General features: G+C 35.3%; 1 non-coding gene across 1 annotated transcript; it reads right to left on the bottom strand.

Moving 5' to 3' along the window:
• Window positions 1-18,549: 18,549 nt before the first annotated feature.
• Window positions 18,550-18,654, bottom strand: LOC122727032. The gene has a single exon (XR_006353010.1). It is a non-coding gene; the product is annotated as a U6 spliceosomal RNA (small nuclear RNA).
• Window positions 18,655-27,031: the final 8,377 nt, after the last annotated feature.

Genomic DNA, 27,031 nt, shown 5'->3' with positions numbered 1-27,031 from the left:
CTTTATACACTGTGCCACCAAGCTGCCCCAACATTGTGCATTTTCAATGGATGTCTCCCACATCTGGAATGCTCTCCTGACTTCCTTCAAATCCCAACTGAAATCCCATCTTCTACTGGAAGATTTTCCCCATTCCCCTTAGTTCTAGTCCCTTCCTTCTGTTTATTATTTCTAATTTATCCTATATTTTTTGTATACATAATCATACCATGAGCGCTATGAAAGCAGAGGCCATCTTTGCCTATTCCCAACAATGAATACAGTATCTGGTACAGAGTAGGTGCTTAATGTATATTGACTCACTGATTCATGTTACCTAAAATGTTCCTCCAAGGACCTATCATGGGTGTATGGTGAATCTTCAGATCTCCAAACTGATAATGATCTTCTACAACTCAGGAAGGGAGATAGAATACACATTGATTCTAGTTTCTGAGACATTATAGCCCCAGAGATTCACTTTTTGGAAGTATGATCTACTTCCATCCTTCTTAAGTTATGAGACTCTTAAGAAAATGATTGGAAGAACAGCTTAGAAGGTCAGAAGGAGGGAGCTGCTGTACTGATACAGGAGTTGAGCCCAACTCCACAGTCACCCTGACACAGTTCCAGTCCAAGGAAGGCCTCACCAGAGAAGCAGACCCCCAGAGTCTCTGAATCAGCTGCAGCACCAGTGTCATCTGGAACTAAGCTCACAGTCTGGTGAGAGGGCTGAGCCCTGGGCAGGGGGGAGACTACAGGGGTCTATGCTGGTGCTAAGGCAGAACTTAGGTTTTTCATCCCTGCTGAGAACCAGGAGGTAGGCTTGAGTAGCAGTGGCAAGGTGGGGGAGGGGCACAGGCTTGTTAGAGCTGACAACCACAACACACAAAGCTGGTTGATTAGCAATTTGGTCTGGGGTCATCTACAGACCAAGGAACAGGCCAAGTGAGTGAAGAACCTGATCCTCCTTAAATCATACCACCTGGGACTTCTTAAGCTTGGGATAGTGCAGCCTGGAAACAGTGCCCCACTTTAGGGAGCTAAAAGTCAAGTCAAAGAAAGGCAAGATGAGCAGATAGAGGAAGGTGAGGACCATAGAAAGTTTCTTCAGTGACAAGGAAGATTCAGGTGCCACCTCAGAGGAAGATGTCAACATCAGGGCCCCTATATCTAAAGCTACCAAAAAAAGTATGAATTGGTCTCAGGCCACAGAGATGCTCAAAAAGGACTTTGAAGATAAAGTTAGAGAGGTAGAGTAAAAAATGGAAAGAGAAATGAGGGTGATGCAGAAAAGACATGAGAAAAATGCCAACAGCTTGAAAAATCAAATTGGCCAAATGGAAAAGGAGGTAAAAAAGTTCTCTGATGAAAATAATTGCCTAAGGATTAGGATTGAACAAATGGAAGCCAGTGACTTTATGAGAAACCAAGACACAATAAAACAAATCTAAATGAAGAAAAAATAGAGGGCAATGTGAAATATCTTCTGGGAAAATCTGCTGACCTGGAAAATAGGTCCAGGAGAGATAATGTGAAAATTATTGGTCTACCTGAAAACCATGATCAAGGAAAGAGCTGAGACTTTGTCTTCCAAGATATTCTCAGGGAAAATTGCCCTGATATTCTGGAAGCAGAAGATAAAATAGGAATTGAAAGAATCCACTGATAACCTCCAGAAAGAGATCCCAAAAGGAAAACTCCTAGGAATATTATAGCCAAATTCCAGAACTCTCAGGTCAAGGAGAAAATATTGCAAGCTGCCAAAAAGAAAGAATTTAAGTCAGGATAGCACAAGATCTAGCAGAGGGCATAGAATATGATATTCCAAAGGGCAAAGAAAATGGGATTACAACCAAAAATCACCTACCCAGCAAAACTCATCATAATCTTTAAGTAGAAAAATGGGACTTTAATGAAAAAGAAGACTTTCAGATATTTGTGATTTAAAGACCTGAACTCAATGGCAAATTTGACTTTCAAATACAGGACCCTAGGGAACCATAAAAAATTGGAGCTGGAGGACATACCTGGGGTCATACAGTGGGCAACTGTCTTGTGTCTAAGGCCAAGGTTTGGCTGGGATCCCCCTGGGTCCAGGGGTGATGCTTTGTCCACTGTGTCACCTAGCTAGGTGATGAAATCTTTAGGGTTAAATTGAGTGGGAAGGGGAATGCACTGGGGGAGGGGGAAAGGGCAGAGGTGAAATCCTACATGAAAGAAAGACAAAAAGGCTTATGGAGTGGGGGAAGAGATGGGTGAGGAGCAGGGCAGTAAATGAATTTTACACTCCTCAGAAAAGGCTCAAAGACCTTAAACTCATCAGAACTGCCTCAAGGAGGGACTAACACTCACACCCAGGGGCAGCTAGGTGGCTCAGTGGATAGAGCACTGGCCCTGGAGTCAGGAATACCTGAATTCAAATCTGGCCTCAGATACTTAACACTTACTAGCTGTGTGACCCTGGGCAAGTCACTTAACCCCAATTGCCTCACTAAAAAACAAACAAACAAAAACAAAACACTCACACCCAACTGGGTGTAGTAATCTATTTAATCTGGGCAGTAAATGAGCCTAACATTCATCAGAATTGGCTCAAAGACCTCAATCTCATTAGAATTGGCTCAAGGAGGGAATAATGTACATACTCAATTGGGTGGAGTGATCTCTCTAACCCTGCAGGAAAATAGGAGTAGAAGGGGATAAAGAGAGAGGGGCAAAAGAAGGAAGGACAGAGTGGGGGAGGGGACATACAGAAGCAAATCCCTTTTGAAGAGTGATAGGATGAAAGAAGATGGATAATAGAATAAATATCATGGGGAAGGGAATAGGATGGAAGGGAAACAGTTAACAATAGGAATCATGAAAAAGAAAAAAGGGGGAAAATTGTACAAAAAATATTTATAGCAACTCTTGGTGGAGGCTAAGAATTGAGATTCAAGGGAATGTACATCAATTGAAGAATGATGGATAAAGCTGTACTATGTGATTGTAGTGGAATGGTCTTGTGCTACAGGAAATGACAAACAGGATGATCCCCGAAAAACCTGGAAAGGCTAATGAACATTGGTGTATAGTGAAGTGAGCAGAGCTGGGAGGACATCGTACATAGTGACAGCAGTACTGTCCAATGAGCAATTGTGAATGACTTAACTACTCTCAGCAATGCAATGATCCAAGACCATCCCAAGGAACTAATGAGGAAGCTTACTATGCACCCCCATAGGAAGAACTGATAAAAAGAACACTTGTGGATTGTACATATATAACCTGGTTGCAATCTTGTGGAGGGGGGAGGAAAATTTGGAACTCTAAATCTTTAAAAATGAATGTTGAAAACTACCCTTACATGTAACTGGAAAAAATAAAATAAATGTTTGTTGCTAAAAACAACAACAACAACAACAACAACAACAGCAACAACAGCGACAATAAATAAATAAAATAAAGTAAAACACAAAAAAAGAAAGAAAGAAAATGATTAACCCAGTCAGAAGCAGATGGACTTAGCATTGGGATATTTGACTCCTGTTGAGGTCTTGAAAATTATATTGTTTATATCTACCCAGACCATGTTGCCTCCTTCTGGTCAGATGACTATTGTCTATAGAGATATAATTAGTGAAAATTAGAATAATAGATTATATATACAGACCTCTCTACACAAATTGTCATCATCTATATAACTATGGAAGAAATGGAGATAACACTAATGAAACTACATTGATCTAGCTAGTCCTATGTTAAGAATGTGAAATTTAACATTGACTACTTCAATATAACCAGCAGATGATATTGTGGAGATCAGAGTTGAATGAATAATTCTCACTTCTCTCTCCCTTCACAGAAATTGATAGAAATCAATCTTTGAAGACCATGACTGTGTCTACCTGTGGGGGCAAGGCTTTGGATGTTACTTTTATTCTGTTTATACCTTTATTGCTCATTTCTTTGTTCGAGAAAACCTAAGACACTCTTGTTCAAAGTTATTCAAGAAACTATTGCCTATAATTTTGAAGATTTTAACTTAGGGCAGTAATCTGGCAGGTTCATGTGATCATCCTTTGCTGTTCATTATTTTGAGGAGTTTAAAAATAAAGTTATTAATAAAAATACTGATAGCCATGAAACCATAGACCCTATCCTCTCTTTGGTCACTAGAATTGGATTGAATTTCCCCACTTATTTTTATCAGTGTAAGAATTTGTTAATCACTACTGTTTCATATTAACACCTCCTCCAAGACCTTATCAAAGTAGAAACAGGCAATATATAACCAACATGGTTGACCATAGGTTTTATGGGATGAAAAAAAAATTATGATAAAAATAATACAAAAGAATGATATAAATATAGACATGGATAGTGCTACACAGAAAATTTTTGAGATCTTCATCAGTACTTATAAAGGAAAAGCTACCTCCTATATGTATGTATGTATGTATACACATACAAATATAAATGTCTGTATGTATATATTGTGTTTGTGTATACATCATACATGCATGTTTTGTATACGTATATATATATATATTCAAATGGTGCACATTATTCCTGCTTTCCCAAGGATATTTATGATACTGATTCCATTGATGGAATGATGACTTTGGGAGCAATGCAGATAAGCATACCTGCCAAATAATCAAGAAAAACTTAAAGACAAGCAGGAGAGCTCATGAAAAATTAGATAAAAAATAATAAAAATAATAATAATAATAATAAAATAATAAAAAATTAGATAAGTAAAGATGATAATGTATTCTATTTTTTGTTTATTTTTGTTTGTTTAATTTCTATGGGGAGACTCTATTTAATGCAGAGCTGTCAAAGTATAACATTACATTAGCAAAGAGTTACAGTGATATGTGCTGGATCCAGTAAAACTTTTTGAGGTTGATTACAATTTTGGTACTATGTATAAGGGTAGTCAAAAGAATAGATTCCTTTATAATGAATTCTATCATCAACATTTTCATCATAACTGTTATCATTCTCATCATCATTCTCATCACAGATCATATTTTTATAGAACTTCAAAGTTTGCATTTTATTTTCCCTACAATAAACCTCTAAGATAGATAGTATAAACATTACTTATCTACACTTTGTAAATTGTAGAATGGAACCCACAGATATTAGGTCACAAAGATCAGGGTCAATTATGAACATGAATCCAAATCCATGATTTCCTCGGAAATAAACAAAATTTGTATGTGTGTATGTGTGCATGTGATCCAGGGTTTTTCCTTAGTGTACCCCAGCATTCCCTTTCAGGAGTAAATATTATTTATCTTGGTAGAAAATTCAAAGTATTAATATTCAATCCCTTGATCAGATAATGTCTACTTAACTCCCTCTCTTTTCCATCAAATGCCACCTTCTATAGGGAATTTTACAAACTTATAGATTCATAATTTTACCTCTCGTGGTAGGCTTTCCAGGAAGAAAGAAATCAAGGATCATTCCTTACAGCATTCCTTAGGGACCTACACAATGTGCATGACTCAATATACTCATGAAGACAAAGAATTAATGATTCTTTCATGTTCTGGCTCTCTCTTGTTTCTATTCTGCTTCATGTTTCTATCTAATACAGAGACCTTTCCTTTAACTTTTTTGACTCCTACTCCCTCTATTGACACCAACAGGAAGCCCTTTTCATTGTTTCTGGCATCTCCTACTTCAGTGGGACTATTTTTTTCCCCTCTGCTTTGTCCTTGTCTTTCATTGGTATGAATCTGTAAGATCCTAGAAACATAGATTTAAAAATTGAAGTGACTAAAGATGTATATAATCCAATACTTTCATTTTGTATATGGGGAAAGAAAGGCCAATAAAGATTAAGAGATGTGTCCAAGTCACACAGGTAGCAAGGAACAGAGCTGGGATTTAAACCCATGTATTCTAACACCAAATCTATTTCTCTCTTCACTCAACCATATTCTGAAATACTACTACTTCTCTGCAATTGAAGCATGAAGCTAGATGGAAATTTAAAGAGGTACAATTAAAAAAGGAGAAAAAAGTGCTAATGCCTATCTCCCATTGAATAAGAATAGGGATTCATTAAATGAATCATTCAGTCTCTTCACCCCAAATAAAGAAATTAAGAAGATATTATGGTCATAATACCGTTACCAGATGAGAAAGACAATCTTCTTGTTGATTGTAGTGAACTGGATTTAAATGACAGAGAGTCTGTGCAACATCACCAACCTCACTCTCTCCTCCAAAGCTATCTGGGTTCAGTGACAAGATATATATCAGGACAACTGGAGATGGCCCTGGATGTTTAAGGCAATTAGGATTAAGTGACTTGTCCAGGATCACACAGCTATTAAGTGTCTGAAGTGAGATTTAAACTAATATCTTCCCATCTTCAAGGCCAGTGTTCTATCTATCTAGCTATCCCACTTATGTAATCAGTTAACCAATCAATCAATCAATCAATCAATCAATCAATCAATCAATCAATCAATCAATATCACCTAGTTTTGAACCAGACCCACTCCGTGGGTCTTCTAAAAAACAGTAAGACAGTTTTCAGTCTAGCATTTGAGTGTCTAATAGCTTAGAGGAGAAAGCAGTTCCAGCCTAAATAAGGGGGAGGGAGTCTCAGTATTCTGTCTTTCCTCCTTGACTGGATGCTATTGTGACTTTCTATTGATTAGAAGTTTTTACTTCTTATCGGTATCCTACTAACATTCCTAGAATGGCAGTGACTGGTGGCCTGCACCAGAAGTCGAAGACAAACTAGTAATACTATGAAAAGGCAGCATTTGGCCTACAAAGAGACCAGAAAGAAAAAGCTAAACTAAACCTAAGGGGAGTATTATGAGGACCTCATGAAAAAGGAAAAAAAAAAACTTTTAGCAACTAGCAGCTGCCATTTGCTATTTTGCCACGTGTGGTCTCTAATCCTAAAAACACTTTCCCTTGGACTCTTTTTTTTTCTTTTTTTTTTTTTTTAGTAAGGCAATTGGGGTTAAGTGACTTGCCCAGGGTCACACAGCTAGTAAGTGTTAAGTGTCTGAGGCCGGATTTGAACTCAGGTACTCCTGAATCCAGAGCCGGTGCTCTATCCACTGCGCCATCTAGCTGCCCCTCCCTTGGACTCTTAATGCAATGATGAGAAGTATTTTTTCTTTTTTTTTATTGGGGGGATGTATTGTACTATTTTTGCTCTCTCACCTTAGTAAATATTAATTTCTAAAATCTGGATCTGGCTGAGTAATTTAAATTGATAACCAGTGGGTGAAATACAATGGTGGGCTCATGTGATATAATATTAGAAAATATCAACCATCATTGTTATTTCTAGGAGCAAGAAGAGAAATCTAATCCATTGTTCCACAGGGAGACAACCTGCCAATGAAAGGTGAAATGGAGAATATTAGTCCCAAAGCCTATTCCATGTGGATATTGGAGTCCTTCAGGATAATGACAGCCTATGGTATTTATAGGGACCTCTGGAAGAATTCTTTACCGTAGGATTTTGTTATTGCACATCCTGGTTTCTAGATCCAGTAGTAAAGATATTCTCTTTTTGTTTTAGTCTGTAATGTTTGGGTTTCTTTTTCTTTTTTTTCTTTTGTTACATGTAATCAGATCTAGAAATTGCATTATTTATGACACAAGTTGAGTTATCTGTCCAAGATCTTTATGGGATTAGGAAGCATAGTATAAGTTTTGCCTTCTGGCCTAAAAATATCATTATCAGTTCTAAAAGCTCATACCAGTCTGAGGTACCCCTTGTCTCTTTCAAGACTTTGCTCGGGGTTTTTTGTTTTGTTTTGTTTTTTAAAGCCTGCTTTAACTTTAAGCAGCTAGAAATTCCCTTTTGGGGTATCCTTCCAGTAGCAGTGGTGAAAATTTTGGGTACCTTTTATTATAGTCATCCAGAGGAAAATTTCTTGTACCTTGAAGAGGTTCATTTATGGTATGAATATAGTGCAAGTATCCCTGGACAATTGTTTTACCTGCTCTTTATAAGAAAAGCACATAGAAATTTTGTCCAGCCTTCAGTTGGATTGTCTTCTTCATTTGCTTCCCTCACCCTATAACCATGTCTCTCAGTTGTAGCATTTCACCTGTATCTCCATGCTTTATAATGCATATTCATATTGAAAAAAATTGGTCTCAAAGCATTCATGCAATAAATAGATGCCTGCAAGAAAAACATATGCTCATTCATGTATTTACTCCTAAAACTCACAGTCTGTGTTCTGAGCACTAATGTGTTAGATAGTGAATTCTGCTAGGCTCTGCAAAGGCAGATGCATTCCCCCAGGCTAGCGCATATAACTCCTAAGAGAATAGAATTTGGGGTTATATTTCTCACTCACATGGTACCTAAATGCAAGGCCCTAATAGGTTACTGCCATTCCTGTTATGCATAGATGCTTGTAGATGTTCCAGTAATGATTTTGGTGACAGCTTATTCATTTCACAGTCCTAAAAACAAGGTTATCAGTAAGTGTTACTGTGTTGTACTGCCAATGCAGCAATTGGATCCAAAAAATTAAATTATCCCTGAGAGACTATCAAATAGTCATAAATAAGTTACAAATGCAGCCAGCCCAAAGTCATCCAAATGCAGTCTTTTGCTTCTGTAGCCCCTATACACAGAGGAACATAATATGAGTAACATTAAAATCCAAATGCATAACTCCATTCCTTCATTGTTAGCCATATGGTCTTTATTCTTTTCAGGGTTTTCAAGTATTTCTTAGGAAAAAAGGACAAATAAATCAGAGTAACAGTAATTAAATCAATAGTGACGATCAAGGTATTCTTATGGTAAGAGAAATTCCAGATACTTAAATTCTGGGTTGTTGTACAAATCACAAAGTCAAACCTACACTTCAAGGGGCAACTGTGTGGCCCAGTGGATAGAGAATAAGGTCTGAAATCAGGAAGATCCATCTTTCTAAGTTCAAATCTGGATGCAGACTCTTACTAGCTATATGATTTTGGGCAAGTCACTGTGTGCTTCAATTTTCTCAACTATAAAATGAGCTGTATAAGGAAATAGCAAACCAAATCTATTTACTACTGCATTAAAATGGAAAAGAGGATAAATTACTCAGTTTGTGATTTCCCATTCTGATATTTTCCTATTATATTTGTGCAACCAGGTAAACATGTATCAGGTATGTGCCCAAATGAAGATTTCTAACTATAAAGGAAAATCTACTGAATCACCAAGAGTATTAATATATAAAGAATGTTTAGGCAGTTCTCCACATCTTTATTGGATACAATGTTGAATTTTCTCATTTAAAACAAGGAGAAATAAAAGATTTTGCTTTTAGTGTAGATATTATCACCACGTTAAAGTGGTGATATGGTTTGCATATTGTAATGAAATGTTGGCTGTATGAGAACCTCTAACCTTGGCAGTTGGTCCTTTGGTAGGTAAATTAAAAATTAAGCCATTACCTGGGTAAGATGGCATTCTCTGAACATAGTTTCCAAATTGGAAGAGTTTTATTCTGGAATACAAACTAAATTACTAGTTATCTAGCAAAGCATTTCACATTTAGATGGTGGTAATTCCTATTGATAGGCTTAATTTTGAAAGTCTACTTAAGCACTACTATAAATAGAAACTATTAATCTGAATTGTACCTAGTTGAGTTTACAGTTTTTCCAACAGAAATGTCTAGCTAAGTGTTAGAATTGTCTTTTTATTTTTGTAGTCTTTTTTCTCTATTTTATTTTCTCCTATATACTGTCTTTTATATAACTTTCACTCTTTTCTCTGTCTCTCTGACTCTCTCCTGTTTCTTTGTCTCTGTCTCTATGTGTACCTTTTTCTTTTTCTGTTTTTATGTCTGTCTGCCTGTCTCTTTCTGCTCTCTTCTTCCCAGGCCATGTAACCAGGCTTTGATTGAAAACTCTTCAGTACTTGTCAAATGAAATGACTACCACCCATGTCTAGTAGTTCACTTAGGTAGAAATGATACCATCAGAAGAAAGCTAGAAAATATTGCTTAAATTATTGTCTTAAGTGAATGTATCAGCAGGTGAAGAAGGAAGATGGTGAAGAAGTCATTCACCTAGGAAGAATATGGAAAGAGCTGGTGAAGCTGATTGACTGGTCCACTGCTGTAGCATGTGTTCACCATCAATAATGGAAAGGACCACAATATGAACAAATTGTCCTGAAAATCAATAGATCTACATGTAGGCAACCTTCAAAGAAATTAGTCAGAATGATTTAGTAAAGAGAGTTCTCTAGAAACCTGAAAGATAGGCACATATTTCAAAATTTGCTACAGTTTTTGAGGTTCTTTAAAAAAAACCTCCAATAACATGAAAGGGATAGTATTGAATCTAGAAGCAAGAGACATATTGACTCTATTATTCTACAGCTTCAGATATTCTAAATAGATTATTTGGCAATGAATTTGGCCATCAACTTCCAAATATGAGACAATTTAGCAATTATACCTCCAAATTGAGTATCATGTTCCTCAACATTCATGAGACAATACTAAAATTTGATGACTATTTTTTATTTGTCCTTCTGTCAGTTAATATCAGCTCTTTTTACTATTGATATCATGCTTTGGAACTGCTAAACCAAGTTTTAAAGTATTTGTTTAGAAATTCAACTTATCTCTGTCTCAGTTATTCTGGTATATATATTAATAATAGTCCAGAGTATTTCAACAAAATCTATAAAATTTTAATACCATAAAAGTGATTTACAAAAAAATATCTTGACTTCTTGTGTAAAAAAAAAAAAGGCGGGGCAGCTAGGTGGCCCAGTGGATAAAGCATCTGCCCTGGATTCAGAAGGACCTGAGTTCAAATCTGGCCTCAGTCACTTGACACTTACTAGCTGTGTAACCTTGGGCAATTCACTTAATGCTCTTTGCCCTGCAAAACAACAACAACAACAACAAAGAACTTTAGGCACACACATGGTGTTTTTGTTAATACTAGTTATTGAAGAAAATAAATTTGGAAAAGACAGGTAAATAAGGTCATAACTTATATTACTGTTTACTTCAATAAATTAATGATCTCATCAATATGGATTCTTCCTCTAACAGGTCAAATTAAAACCCAGGATGACATTTTCATCCTTCTCTTTTCCCTGAATACCTATAAATCCTCCATTAGGGGAAATTATTCATATTTTTTGACTATCAGTAAAGCTACATGAACTAATCTTGGAATATATCTCCTTGTCACTAAATTACTGGCCCACTTCTATTTCAGGTCATACATCTGTGATATCCTTTATGTTACCTATTGTTTCTGCATAACTTTTCATTGGTAGTATAATATAGCCTACTCTTACTCAGGACACATGTCACCATTACCTTTGGAGTATTACCCAAACTCAATTCTTCATAGAAAGTTATATTATATGATTCACAGGCAAAGCATCAGTGTAAGAATATTAATGTTAAAGTAAGTTTTAGAGATGCTAACCCCATTCATAGCCTATTTGGGATGTGCAATGCAATATGTTAACACCTAGATTAATCACCATCCTTCTTAATTGCTACTGGCCCATTTCTTTAATAATTTTCTACCCTTATTAATTCCAAGGAAATCAAGGAGACTTATTCTTATATTGCCTCATAAATTGACAGAAATGCAAAATTTCTCTCATTATTTAATCAATTAACTCTGAGTCCCTCCATCCCCACACACATACATTATAAATAAAGTTTACCTATGAACTTTCATTTGTCTTCTTTTTCTCACAATCTCCATTCCTCTGTTCAAGCAGGCTTGCACAATGTCACTGTTAATCATTATATGATTAATTCCAAAAGAAGTTTTTTTTAAAAAAAGAATGATTCTCGATGTATCATAGTGAGTAAAATGCATAGCCAACATCACCTTTAAGTACTCCAAAAGCAGGAGATAACAAATTGAATATTCGCTCCAACTATGCCAATGCTTCTTTTAAACAATGGAAATATATAGCTTAGGATGGGAATTCAAGTCTCTCAGGAATTTGTAATATCTCTTCCGAAAATAAGATCTAAACTCAGTTCTCTTAATTTTTATTCCATCTTCACTTCAAAGAGGACATTTAACTCACTCAGTCTCTTGTGACAGAAATTCTTTTAGTTCTTCTTTGTGCCTAATACAGTTTCTCTCAGCCATGACAGTAAATTCCTTTAGATGACAAATAAACTTTTCCCCAAGGCTCTTATTTCTGTCTTCTTAAAGATACAGTAATAATAAACAAAACCTCAGTGAAAGGCTACATCAAAAGGAAGAACTTTTAGGCAGATGCTTCAGGTTATTGAAGACAGTGTGTAATTTTCCACAGATAAACAAGCATACTATAACTCAATTTGGGACCATATTTACTTTAAACTTCATTACCTGTTTAAACTATATTTACTAGTAGAATGGCTTTATCCATGAGTCATCAGTCCAACTGTATAACATGATTTCCATGATAGCTATTTTATCTATTTATTTTTTCTTTGTGGCTAGTCAGTCAGACAGGAAGGTTAATTTCCTTCAAGTAATTATAAATATCTCTTCAAAGACATTACTTTATTCCAGGACTTCAAACAATTAACTCAATGTCAGGATTAGGATGATCTCACTATTGGGAAGGAATTCTTCTTCTCTTTGGATTCTTTCCTGAAGAACCCTATATGACAGTCACAAACACCTTTGGCAAACATATCTCTCTACCTGATACCTTACTTGATATGGTCAATCAGTTCACTCTTCCGAGAAGGGCCACCTCACCTTCTGAGACTAAAAAAATTATAAGACAGGAAAGGACAGAAATTTGATGCATTAAATTGCAGATATACTTACAATTTGTCTGTCTTCTTTCTTCTGAAAGAAAGGAAGAAGTTGGAGCTGTAAGTTGGCAAGAGATCATTTTGAACAGTCATTGTGAGGGGTCAGATACGAGAGTCAAGCAAAGATGAGTAAAAAGGCGTCCCTTTTGATCGTGAGTAGGCAGTTAAGGTTGGATAACATGACCAATATAGCACATTCCCTTGGAAAAGTTATAGATCATATATTTTAATGAGTTGCATCCTGAAATAGAGATTCAAATTTCTCTGATAATTGAAAAACCAGGAGAGAACTCAAATCGTCCTTCTTGATCAGCTTCATCAAGCTCTTACCTGGTACTCTAACACACAGAGGAAGATTTAGTGTATGGTTTGTTTAACTCTAAAACCATTCTCATTACTATACAACTACTATACAATTACTATACAACATTCAGATGAACCTGAGTGAAAAATAAATGACAGGCTACTGAAGATGTTTTATTTTAAGTGGTAGCTAGTTGGCACAATAGATAGAGCACTGGACTTGATATTGGGAAAGAAAGAGTCCACATTCAGCCTCAGACCCTTTCTGGGATCTTGTTTAAATCCTTTAACTTTTGTCTTCCTTGGTTTCCTTATCTATAGAATGGGGACAATAATAGAACACATATCCCTGGATCTAATTGTAAAGATTAAATCAGATAATATCAGTAGCATATTTATAAACCTTAATGCTTTCTATCTAAATGATGGTGATGGTCATATATATATATATGTATATATATGTATATATATGTATATATATATATATATATATATATATATATATATATATATATATATATATATATATATATATATATATATATATATATATCAAACACTATTCTAAGAGAGAGTATACTACAGTTGAGAACCAATTTCAGAAGATGAGTGATCAAGCCTTATTTCTGACTCAATACAACTTGTTTAATTTCTTAGGCCCCAGTCAACTATGTAAGACTATGAATTACAGGGGCAGCTGGGTGGCATAGTGGATAAAGTATGGGCCCTGGACTCAGGAGGACCTGAGTTCAAATCTGGCCTCAGACACTTGATACTTAGTAGCTGTATGACCTTGGGCAAGTCACTTAATCATCATCCCCCCCCCCCAAAAAAAAAGACTTCTGCCTCACCAGAATTTTCTCCATAGCAGCTTCTTAGTGTCATCCTAGAATCCATTTCTTGGGGACAATAAAGTCAAACCAATTTTCATAACAGTAAAAAGATGTTTTTTTTTAATACCATAAACATTTGTACATATAACCCATACAACAAAAAGTTCTTAGGGGGAGGGTCCCCAACAATTTTTAAGAAATAAAGGGAGACTGAGTCTAAAAATGTTTGAAAAACTGCTTAATTATAATAAAAGCATAGGTCTCTCCTTCATATTCCTCCTCCCTACATATAGACAGTACTTTACTTAATAGTAATAAAGAATCCAAAAATTAATGTAGCTTAGGCTCCTGGAAATTAATTATTCTAAGTAAAGTTGGCTGCTGATTATCACTTATCAGACCATTACTTTAGTCTACAAAGTCTGCCTTAATGGAAAAGCAAAATATGCTTACTTGTGACTTTATCATGACTTCGGACTTACAGGTCAAAAGGGATCTTTGCTCATGGCATTCATACATATTCACAATACTCATGCATATTCACATGTTCTACATCTTTTAGCTTACACTAAAGAATTTTTCAAATTAACAAAGATTGATTCGTTCCTTGTCACCTCTTTTAGATGTGTTGGGTTTAGATGATGTTTACATAACCCATATCAGTGAAGAAATAAACTTGATAAGCATCTTAATCATAGTCCAATTATTATAGATCTCACTGACTAAAAAGCAGCTGAGTTTTTTCCTATTATATCTCTGCAGAATTAATCTTGGCAAAGTGAAGGTTTAGAGACAAGAGTGGAATGGCCTGTCGTGACCGAACTTTGCCTTTTAAAATATACTACTTTACCTTTAACAGCACAATATTTTGCATTTCTCTCTGTTCACATTTTTTGCCCAAAGTCCAAACTACAGTTTGATGCTTTGAGGAATGAAGTTAATGACCTCCCCCTTACCATAGCACTAGCAAAACCTTCAAATGTGTACACTGTCCCTGAAAGGCTTCAGAAACAGCTTATGACATTGGTTCTATAGCACTCTTCCCTGCTGTTTTATTTGGGGCAAGCTGGATATTAGATGAAGTTCTTAGCTTAAGGCAACACAGGGTGACAGAATGCCTAGAGTAACATATGTCCCCATTTTTGAAAGAGTGGTACATGTCCAAATCCTTAAAAAGAGATATTTCTTTACTTTTAAGCATTTTTTCCTTCTAATTCTAAACATGTCCTTTAAAAAATTTTATCAGGGAAATAGTTTTTTATGAAAAAAAATGCCCAAATTTAGTTTTCTATAGTTGAATGTCATTGGGATTGCTCAATTCGTTTCTTATGAACCTCACAACCCTTAAAGTGACTTGCACAGTTGCACATTTTCTTTATTTTTTTTTCCTGTACATGTACTTCTAACTGTGTATGTATGAAATACTTTAGACATATGTGTCATTAAACTTCATCAATTAAGAGGTTCTGGATTGGTTGTAGAGGTATGGTGGAAGAGAGTATATGTCTTTTAGAGATGTTGTGAAAATAGAATTTATAAGATCCAGCAATTGTTTGGATATAGAGGTGGAGGAAGAATGAAAAACCAATTGTGATTGAGAGTTTGTGACTGGATAACTGGAAGGACAGGGATATGAGAAATAGAAAAGTTGGGAAGAGGTTCCAGGTTAAGGGGGAGTTGGTAAGTACTCATTAAGGCATATTGAGTATGAGGTGCTAGTCTAACATCTGGGTAAAAGTGTTCAGGAAGCAGCTGGAGATATGAATATGAAAAGTAAGTGGCAAGATTAAGTATGATTAAGTAAAATTGGTAGTCATCTCTGTAGAAGTGATCATTGATCTTATGGGAGCAGACAAGATGAACTAGGGGGAGAGTGAAGGCAAAAGACAGCAGGACTTATGAGAAAGTCTTGGTGGCATTTTCATATTGTAGTAGGAAGGGGCTGTAGAGTAAGAAAGAACAATAAGTCAGGTAGAAGAACCAGAGGCAGCAGTGACATTGAAGTTATAGGAAGAGAGAATCTCTAGAAGGAAGGCATGGCCAGGTCTTTCCAAATGTTTCAGAAAGATAAAGGAGGGCAAGAAGGAAATACTAGTATATTTAGCAATTAAAAGGACATTGGTTACCTTGAGAGAGCTATTAAAAAACAAGATTCTGTTCAGAGAATATCAGGGAGAAAAATTCTATAACTGGGAAGGGGCTGTTGGTGTAGAGCCACCTAGTGGTACAGTGAATAAAGCACTGGACCTGGTATCAGGAAGACCTATGTACAAATCAGGCTTCAGATATTAACTAGCTCTATCACTCTAGACAAGTCATTTAACCTATACATCTCAGTTTCCTCAACTGTAAAATGTTGATAAAGATATAACCTAATTCACAGGCTTCAAAGGAGATATTTGTAAAAGCAAAGCAAAACAAAACAAAAAATCCTGGCATATAGTCAGCTCTATATAAATGCTTATTCTTTAAATGCCTATTTTTTCCTCCCTGAGTCTATTCTCTGAGAACCACTAGTTTTGACTCACTTTTAGGGAAACTTAGGAGCAAATGGAAAAGGTCTTTCCCCAAGATAACAAGGCTCCATAGATGAAACATAAATGTCCCCCAGGAGTGTAAATGATACAGAACAAACTGCAGACATATAGTATAGTGCTAACTCCATTTGATGGGCCATTGCTTTTTTTGATGCCAAATAACCTTGCCATTACAGTATCAGTGATGTGTACTGTGTGACAATTGGTGCTTTTAGACCACTTGAGAATTAGCCAGTCTAGTGGCTAGAAATGTTAAAATGATCATTTTTTCTATCTCTCTATTAGTAAGAAAGGATTGAAATCATGTTGTAAAACTTAAAAAAAAATTACAATTCAGCATTTGTGGATCATCAGATTTCTATGTCTCAGAGTAGACACAATGTTTTAGTCTCTGTCCTGTATTTATGATTGTGCCCCCGCCTTTTACCATTATATGTATTTTTTTTTACTATTATGGTTTCAGTCCTAGGTAACAAAATCCTGTATAACACACCTTAGTCATCGAAATTTCTCTTTTCTAACCTCATTCATTCAACAATGATTTATTCAAGAACTGTGCATATTGTATAGCCTTGATATCCCAGGGAATATTACTGATGCTAAATAGAAGGATTCTAAGAGGGCATCTTGTCTAACTGGCTACAGAACAGGAATCCCCTCTAAATATAGGTGTTAATCCAGCTTCTATGTGAAGCTTGGCAACAGAGAGGCCCTCATTCCTCCCAAGGCTACCCATCTCACTTTTGTTTAGTTCTTATTCTTGGGGATCTTTTCTTTACACTGAGACTGAATCTGTTGTACTTTAATATTCACCCAGATAGAGCACTGGCCCTGGATTCAGGAGGACCTGAGTTCAAATCCAGCCTCAGACACTTGGCACTAGCTGTGTGACCCTGGGCAAGTCACTTAACCCCAATTGTTTCACCCAAAATTTAAAAAAAAATTTTAAAAAATTAAAAAAAAATATTCACTCATTGACCCAAGATCTGCCTTCTGGGGCTCTAATAACAAGAGAAAACTCCATTTTCCACTCAATGTTCTCATATTTGAAGACAGCAGTCAAGTCACCCCTACATTTTCTCTTGTCTGTGCTAAGCATTTATAATTCTATCAACAAGTCTTTATATAGAATGATCTTCAGTTTCCTCAATATGTCCTACACAGAATTGAGTGCAAAACTCTAAGACAGAGTACTATGGAATTATCAGTTCACTCATTCAGAGCACTTTGTCTCTTTTCATTTAGCCTAAGATGGCATGAACTTTTTTTTTTTCCACAATGTTGACTCATCAGGCTGGTGGTTCACTAAAACCTTCATATCTTTTCACATACAAATTGTCACTCCCACACTATCCTATATAATAAGGTACTTATTAAATGTTTATTAATTGATTGACTGACTGACTAGTGAGTCTTCAATAGAAGTTGTTAAAAGGAGTAATACTGAAGTTAAAGGAGTCAAATTAATCTTGGACAAAACTTTGAATAAGACAGTATCCCTTCAATCTGAACTCAGGGCAGTTAACTCAAGGCATTTTCTTTGGATGTTTGGAATGTATTCCCTTATGTGGTAAACAAGATATTGTTTTCATTAATGTGCAGAGAAAGAATATCAAAGGTATTAAAGGCTATGGATTAATCTAAATACCATTAAGGTTGAGATAGAGTAGACTTGTGATTTTCTTTGTATAGGGAACTCCCAGGAGAGGAAAAACCCTCTGCCAATGCAGGTCAGCAACTTGTCTGCAGCTTAAAGCCTTAGGCAGTTACCTAGAGCATTGAGAATTTAAATAACTTGCCCACTGTCACCAAGCTGGTGTGTGTCAGAGGCAGGATGAATAACCTGATTAAAATAAATTGTGATAAAAATGGGAAGGGGGTGAAATATAGAAAAAATATATATCATTAACCAATGTGTATTCAAAAACTTGGTAAATCCACCAAGATTTTCAACTAAATTTGTTTTTCCCCCTCTCTTCACAATTCTTGAATTCTCGTAATTCAAAATTCTGAGTTAGAGCACAAAGGGAGAAAAAAACTTGCATATTTATTTTATTTTTATTCATGTATTTGTTTGTTTATCTGTTTGTTTGTTTATTTATTTATTTGTTAGGCTTTTAAGCATTTAAAAAATATCCTTGTGCAGAGGCCATGCAAATCTCTGTATTGTTCCAATTTTAGTATATGTGCTGCCAAAGCAAGCACCATAAGAAATATTTTTAAATATTTCTCTTTTTGTTAAAATATAAAATAAAGTCTGTGAATTTTAGGAAGGTACTTTTCAGGATTATGGTACTTATAATTAAAGTGGCTAAGATGGCACACATATTGAATGATATCTCTTAAAGTCTCTTGAAAGTCACCCATAACTATTAAGTGCTACTCACAAAGTTAGATTAAAGCATAATTTGACCATCATAATGCTAATTTGCCTTAGAGCTCATTCACATTAAATATACTTTCCATTTAACCTCACCAATTGTGAATTTATGGAGATTTTCTGAAATGATTTTGGGATTATTTTGATTACTTCCCACTAAAGTCTTGCTTTCTGCTTCATTGCATTGTTGGGGTAACTCTCAGCTCTCACTGATTATACCAGCAGAATGCAAATACTGAAAATTCTTACTAAAATGGATAATGATTTGTCTATCCACCTATCTCTATATGTATATGTGTGTTTGTATGTCTATGTGTAAATCTATTATCCATCTGTCTGTCTATCTATTGTCTATCTATCTTTATATCTATATATAAACACACATTTACATATATAGTGACATTGTTCATTTGATTGCATACATATGTTATACACACTACAAAAACACAAATGTGTATGTATGTAATCCAATGATCTTACTCACTAAGTTTGGAAACAGCTCAGATGCAGTTCATAACCAGAAACTTGGCAGGGTAACACACGAAGACTATGAGATAATCTAGAGAGGCAGTTATATGTGATACATGGCTACCACTGAGCCATTGTATTTAGGATTGGAAAATTAGGATGTAGCCAGGTGTAGGAAATTTCAGGTGAGTAAATTCTCTCTAGGAATTCATAAGGGTAACTGTTCTACAACCTTTGTTTTAGAATTTTCTGGAGTATTTGGAGGTTAAGTGCCTTGCCCAGAGTCAGAAGTGTTATTTGTTGGAGATGTGACTTGAATTAAATTTTTATGAAGTCTCACATTACTTGTCATTAATAAATTTTTATAAACATGATCCCATTGGGGCCTCATAAAAATCCTATGAAATTGGAACCCATCCCAATTAGGATTATCACAAATTTATAGATGAAGAAACCAGGGTTTCTAGAGGCTATGTGACTTGCCCAAGTTATATAGCTTGTACATATCAGTGGTAGGATTCAAACTCAGTCCTTCCTGATTCCAGTTCAGCACTCATCCACAATGGTTTACTCATGCCTTTAATATTGCTTACTGCTTAATTTCTAGAGAGGAAACTCTATGTTGTCCAGAGCAGCTTGAACCCTGACTGCATCAACATATACAAACTTGTTATCATGTCTGTGCATTGCAATGGTGTCCCAGGTGGAGAAGATTACCTACCTGTGCCATCTTTCCCAGCTTTAACTGGTTTGACCCTAGCACTCACTCTAATTACTGAAACGATATACTCCTTCTGAACTTAGAGATGGGCTGGTTCCATTCAAGATATGCTATCCCTGTTCAAATTTTCTGGTTCCCCTAAAAATTCTAGCAGATATACTAGAGGTAATTAGCTTCTTGTACTGAAACCTTAGTACTATGAGGAAAATCTTTTCCACAAATTTTAAATAGCATCTACATTATCTTTTGTTTTCCTTCCCCTGTAGTGCATGTTTCTACATATTATGTTCCTAGTATACTGCTTCTAAGTCCATACTTTTCTTTTTTGACTCTTAGCAGCAAAGAATAGTGGTTGTTCTTTTGCAAATGACCCAGTAGAGGAATCAAGATTGACTACTGAAAGTCAGAGAAGATATTAATGGCCAGTTGGAAATCAGATGAATAGCCAACTGTTAGCCCTTTCCTCACTTTTCTGCTACACACACACACACACACACACACACACACACACACACACACACACACATATTTCCTCCTGCTGGGCCAATAGGTCTAACCAGGTAAAATCTCTTCTAGCACATTTTAATTCATTCTTGTACAGCACTCTCCAAATTTATTTTCTATGGAGCTCTCTACTGACATTTTCTCAGAGAGCTGGTATATGGGAAAGATCCATTCCTAATTCTAGAATTAGTTCTATATGCACTGAAGCACATTTTCCCACCCTTCTGGAGATGGACGTATGTAGTCCTATGACATGATATACAGTTGGAAAGAGAGAGAATGGCAGAGATAGAGGCCATGCCTTTTAAGGGCCACTGAATCTTTGGAGGTTACTATTCAGTAGTCAATAAGGGGATTTTTTGTCACCTCCAAATGACCCATGATCTTTACTTCTAAGACACATAGATGTCTAGAAGTATCCAGTGGCTTCATCTTCTTCCAAGAAACAACATACTGAAACAGCATACATTACATTATAGAGTCAAAGCATGAAGGAAAATTTTATGTATATCACATTTCATTTAGATAATAGAATTGCAGGTTTGGAGTTGAAAGAGGTAATCTGGGACAATTTATTCATTTTAGAGAAGAGGAAGCTGGGATCCATGGAGTTAAATGATTTGCCCCCAGGTCACACAAATGGTAAGCATCAGAGACATAATTCGAATTCAAGTCATCTGATTTCAGAGTCAGTGTCCTTTCTACTTCACTGTTTTCCTTCATATAAAATAAATGAGAAATGTTATTTTTTCATAGCAGATGCTTATAATATCTAACTTTTTAAAATATAATTTAGCTTCCTTTTTCAGAACATGAAACACATGTACCAAAATACTAAGAATAATGGCTCATATTTAGGTAAAAGTTTTGAGGTTCACAAAACATCTTCCTCACACCATGCTATGAGGTAGGTCACTTGATAGTTAATATTAGCTCTATTTTTACTGTTAAGACTATGGAGACTATAAGAAACAACTTGCCTATGGTCACACAGCTAGTAAATATATAAAGTTGTATTTGAATACAGGTCTCTTGACTTGAACACTTGCATTTTTCCTATACAATAGTCTTTCTCTCTTTTTTTTTTTTTGCAGGGCAGTGGGGGTTAAGTGACTTGCCCAGGGTCACATAGCTAGTAAGTGTCAAGTGTCTGAGGCTGGATTTGAACTCAAGTCCTCCTGAATCCAAGGCCAGTGCTTTATCCACTGCGCCACTTAGCTGCCCCTACAATAGTCTCTTAAAGAGCAAGTTCTAAGAAATAAACACATTGTGTAAAAACACAGGGATGCATGAGTTACAGGTACAAAGGAAATAAGCTTATTTAAACTACATGTTATTTAAACTACAAGGAATATAGTGAAATCAAAACTTTGGTCTCATCTTATCAGTTAAAATATCTGTATGTTCACTATAAATGAAATAGAACACAGGAATCTCTCTATGGGGAGAGTGGGCATTACAGAAGAGGAAAGATGAGATTTAAGCCTAAAACACACACAGAGACAAAATTTCTACTTTTGATAATTTAATGATTTCATTTAAATAAGATAGATGAGCATAGAGCCAAGACAAATCTATACCTAGCCATTTACAGTAGGCATACACATTTCATTCTTCTAAATAAGCCTGAAAAGGTTTCAAAGCTTTCCAAAGATCAGACTAATACTTTTAAAGAGGATCACATCAATCAGGACTTGTACTACAGTGGTCTATTTAAATTATAGCTCAGATCCTGAAGCAAAACTACATTAAATTTTCTTTTTGTAGTGGAAATAGAAATAGATTTGGAATCCAAAGACATTGGTTTGAACCCCCCAAATCTGACACATTACTTACAAGAATATAAACAAATTTTTTTTTAGCTTTAGATTATTTATTTATAAAATGGGGATGACAATACATGCCTTATGTAGCCCACAGTACTGTCAGGAGGAAAATACATTACAAATTTCAAAGTCTATGTAAATAGCAGCCATTGGTATTATTTATTATTAAACAGATCTTCCTCTTCCTTACCTGCTACATTTCATCCTCAGTCTCATAGGCAGACAATAGACATATATTAATCACCTACCATGTTCCAGGTACTGTCCAAAGTTCAGGAGAAACCTCCATCCTGGAGTCCTGCTTTCTTCATTAGTGACTCTCTGGGACCATCATTTTAGGAAGGGCACCATTTATGCTTCCCCTTAGTTATATATGATCTTTCTCTGGAATAATTATTCTCCTTACGTGTCACATTGCCCTTGCATGGCTACCCTTCCTCCTTCCCTCTCCTCCTTTATGTGTCATAATTGAAAGTGTCTTGTTTTTATTTATATTCTCAAACACTTAGTACTGTTTGTGGAACATTGTAACCATTTCATAAATAATCCAGGGACATTCTGGCAAGTGTTTAACAACTGGCTTCCTAAAAAAGTATGCAAAACACATTTTTAAATATAATGTACATTATTACCATTTATTTCTTAAATACAGACAATCAAGAAAACACTAACTCAAGCCTTAATGTATAGAATTTGCCAATTTCTTAGGAAATTAAAAATGTAACAATAGTTCTCAGAAGTTGACTTGAGCTATCTCTAACGCACCTATCTCTGTGGATTTATACACACACATATATGTACTAGATATAATATGTGTGTATGCATATATACACATAGAAATAGAAGATAGATGACAGATGATAGATGATAGATAGATAGACCAATAGATATAATATAGTGGATACACCCAAATACATACATACATACACACACACACACCTACAGCAGGCAGCTATGTGATATAGTAAATGGAGTACCAGACATAGAGTCAGGAAGAACTTAATTTGAATCCAACCTTAGACAATGGCTATGTGAACTTGGAAAAATCATTATCCCCAACCTTCATATCCTCCTCTGTAAAATGGGGATAATAACACTACCATTTTTCACATAGTTTTTAGGATTATGTAAGATAAATGTGCAAAGTGCTTTGTAAATCTTAAAACATCATATATTATGGTTATAATCTTCAAAATTATCATTATTAAATTGCATGTCCTATTCGTGAAGTTCATAAATGAAATAAGCAAGTGAACCTTAATTGCTGCTGATCAGGCTTTTCTCTTTGCCTTTTTCATAAAGATATAGAAAAAAACTGAGACAAGAGATATGAGAATAGACTTCTTCTTTGATGTTTAGCTGGACATCAGCAAACCTCATGGGAATGGATGAACCATAACACATACCCCCATAATAAAATATGGGAGGTTTTTGGCCCAATAAATATGAACCTCTAGGCAGGTGGCATACCAAGGGTTTCTGAAACTCAGTTTTGTGGGTCTAAATGTCTGGAACCAAACCTGGAGAAGTGGTTTCAGGACTAATTTTCTACATGTTTTCAGTTACATGGGCCCAAGAGAAAGAAACCATGTGAATAATCTTCTATAGATAGGAGAGTTAGAGGTTTTTTTTTCCTCTAAAAATAACAGTTGAAAGCACCCAATAGGAAGGATAATGGTGAAGGGTGAGGAGGAATGACATTTCCCAAGAGAAGAGAAGAGGTTGGTGGAATATAATCTCCTAGAGAGAGAAGTTTACAGACTTGGGGGGTGGGGTGGAAATGACAACACATGGGCATCCAACACTGGATGAAATGAACCAGGATATAAGAGAGCCAAAGACCCAAGCTTTTATCAAGAGTCTTCAAAAAGAGCAACTCCAATGAAAAGGGCATCAACTCTTTAGAAATCAAAAGCTTGTCCCCCCCTCCACCACAAGTGAATAGCCAGGCCTTTAGAGTAATAACATAAGGCTGAAGACCTATGTGAAAAGTGGATGCATGAAACAAAAGATATCCTTTACCCAATTTGTTCTGTTACCTTCAGTGCATTGGAGAAATTTTACCTATTTCTCTGCAGACATGGACATAACACAAACTCTTGTGTAAATATAATTTATATAGTTTGAGGTTTTCCAGATAACATTGTAGATTGAAGCAAAATGAAGCAAAATTCATGAGTTTTTCCAGACCATTTCTAGGAGATGATCTAGTTGATACAAATCCAGAGTTTGGTATGTTGGCAATGGATCACATGTAAATGAGAAAACTGAGACTGAAAGAGTCAATTGGTGGCAGAGCAAGAATTAGAAAACTGGTCTAGTTATTCTTTTTGCCAATTTCTCTATAATTTGGGTAAAAAGTTAGAGCTCACATGCTTATGACAAAACTTCAAACTTCAAACTGATTTAAAATGTGGAAAACTTATACTTACCCATAGTTAATAAGTCAAGAGCAGTAACATCCACAACAAATATTTAGTAAATTCTTACCCTTCCTCCCTTTCATCCTTTTTTATGTTGGCTTCTCCTCTAAGAAAGCAAGTTCCTCAAGGGCAAAGATTATTCTCATTGTGTAACCATCATTATCATTCTCCTCTTTCTCTTCCTCTTCCTACTATTCATACACCTCCTCCTCCTCTATCTCCATCTCCTTTTCCTTCACCTCCTTATTCTCCCTAGTGATTACCATAGTACCAAGCAAATAAAAAGCACTCAATAAATATTTTCTTCCTTCCTTCCTTATAAGTTAGAACATTTACTGTAGTTTGGCAAAGGTTAGTTAGCTAAGATTATTAAAGGATTTTTGTCCATGTACTTAAAGCAGTTTGTCAGAATCTCATATAACAAATAAAAGCCAAGTTTTATCTGATTAAAACAATTTTTACTTATAACATCATATAAGGTGGAATCAGTTCTTGAACTGAGGACATTCCATACATGTGAACATATGAAATTGAATATACTGACAGCCTATTTAAATTGATTTTGCCATCACCATTTAGGAAGAATTATGATTCCTGAGATTTTATTTGAGGATAATTAATTTCGATGTAGGGGATTATAAAAATATCTAGAGACCAAGGCAAAAAAGTAAGTGGAAGGAGGAGTTAATTAAAATGGAGAAATATGGCTTTCTTAAATTGATCTTCCTCAAGTTATACCTAAAGAGTTTTCCCTTAAAATAAAATGTAGAACAATGTAGGTTTTGTAAGTACCAGAGTTCAGGAAAATGCAGATTTAAATTTTCCTCATCATAGAAAGAGAAAAGCACTGAATCAAGTTCATTATGTCCAGGGAAACATTATTTGCAAATTAATATAATCAAGCCCAGGATATAAAAATATATTTTATCACACAGTTTTAACTGTCTTCAGCTTTGTCTTCATTTAAGACATGGTGGGGTGGTAGAAAAAATAGCCACATCTTTTTTTCCTGAGAAATTTTAAGCTGCAAATTCTCTATAAAAGGGGTGTTTTTCATCATTATATGTGGTTTCTGCCACTTTCAAATCACTTATTGAAATGGTAAGTGGAGTCATTGAGACCTAATAGCAGCCTACTACACAGATAGTATCTCCTGATACTTGTCACATACTTAACTCTTCCATACTACTCCTTTTTTTAAGCTGGCAGGGGAGTAACCAAAGTTGTAGTGGGGGGTGGGGTGGGAAACAGCTCACTGAATGAAAAAAAATAAAGTTCAGTAAGATAAATAGCTTCTTAGTTGCCTGTCTTATAAAGATTTCCTGGACACATCATGGATTTCAAGAACAAGGGAAAGGGTGCAGCAGACATGTTTAAAAAAAAATTCAATCTCCAGAGCCAGGTTAAAGGAAACTAATGTAGAAAAATAGAAAGAAAGGAAGACACTGAAAACCAAAAGTAAATGTATAGATGGAATAAAAAAAGAATAGATGAAAATGCAAAATGACCAATTTAATATGCATATTCAATTTGATAGTGGGATCAAAAGGGAATATTTAAAATTGGAAAGACTAAGTCAATTCTATATTACAGGTTTCCTACATTTTTATTTCAGTTAATATTGGGAGACACCATAAATTTTTAAAAAAAATTTTACTGCCTCAGTGGAATAAAAATTTTTACTGCCTCAGTGGAATGAACTGTAGTCTTAAAGTCTCCTTTCTGGCACTCAAATGACATATTTGTAAAGTGTTTGTCACTGTACCTGGCACATAATAGGCTCTTTATTGATGTTTATTTCTATCCCTCTCTTTAAGAAGCTTTTCATGCATATATTAAGATTTTATATATATATATATTTGTGTGTGTATGTGTGTATACATATATATGTATATATATATATATATAATGCAGTGAGAGATAACTGTTTTTTAAAGAAATATTTTATTATTTTCCAGATACATATAAGAAAAGTTTTCAGCATTTGTTTTTACAAGATTTTTAGTTCAAAATTTGTTTCTACTTCCCACCCTCCCTTCCCTCCTTCTTCCCAAGGATGGAAAGCAGTCTGATATAGGTTGTATATATATGATCACATTAAACATATTTCTATATTACTCATCTTGTGAAAGAAAACTCAGAGCACAAGGGAAAAACCTCAAAAAAAAGAAGGGAAAAAAAGGCAGTCCAAAAGTGGAATCAGTATGGTTCAATCTGCATTCATAGTTCACAGTTCTTTTTTCTGGATGTTGAGAACATT

The sequence above is a fragment of the Dromiciops gliroides genome, chromosome 4, assembly GCF_019393635.1.
Source record: "Dromiciops gliroides isolate mDroGli1 chromosome 4, mDroGli1.pri, whole genome shotgun sequence".
Lineage (NCBI taxonomy): Eukaryota > Metazoa > Chordata > Mammalia > Microbiotheria > Microbiotheriidae > Dromiciops > Dromiciops gliroides.
Note: the sequence above shows the minus strand (reverse complement) of the source record. Positions and strands in the feature narration are given on the sequence as shown.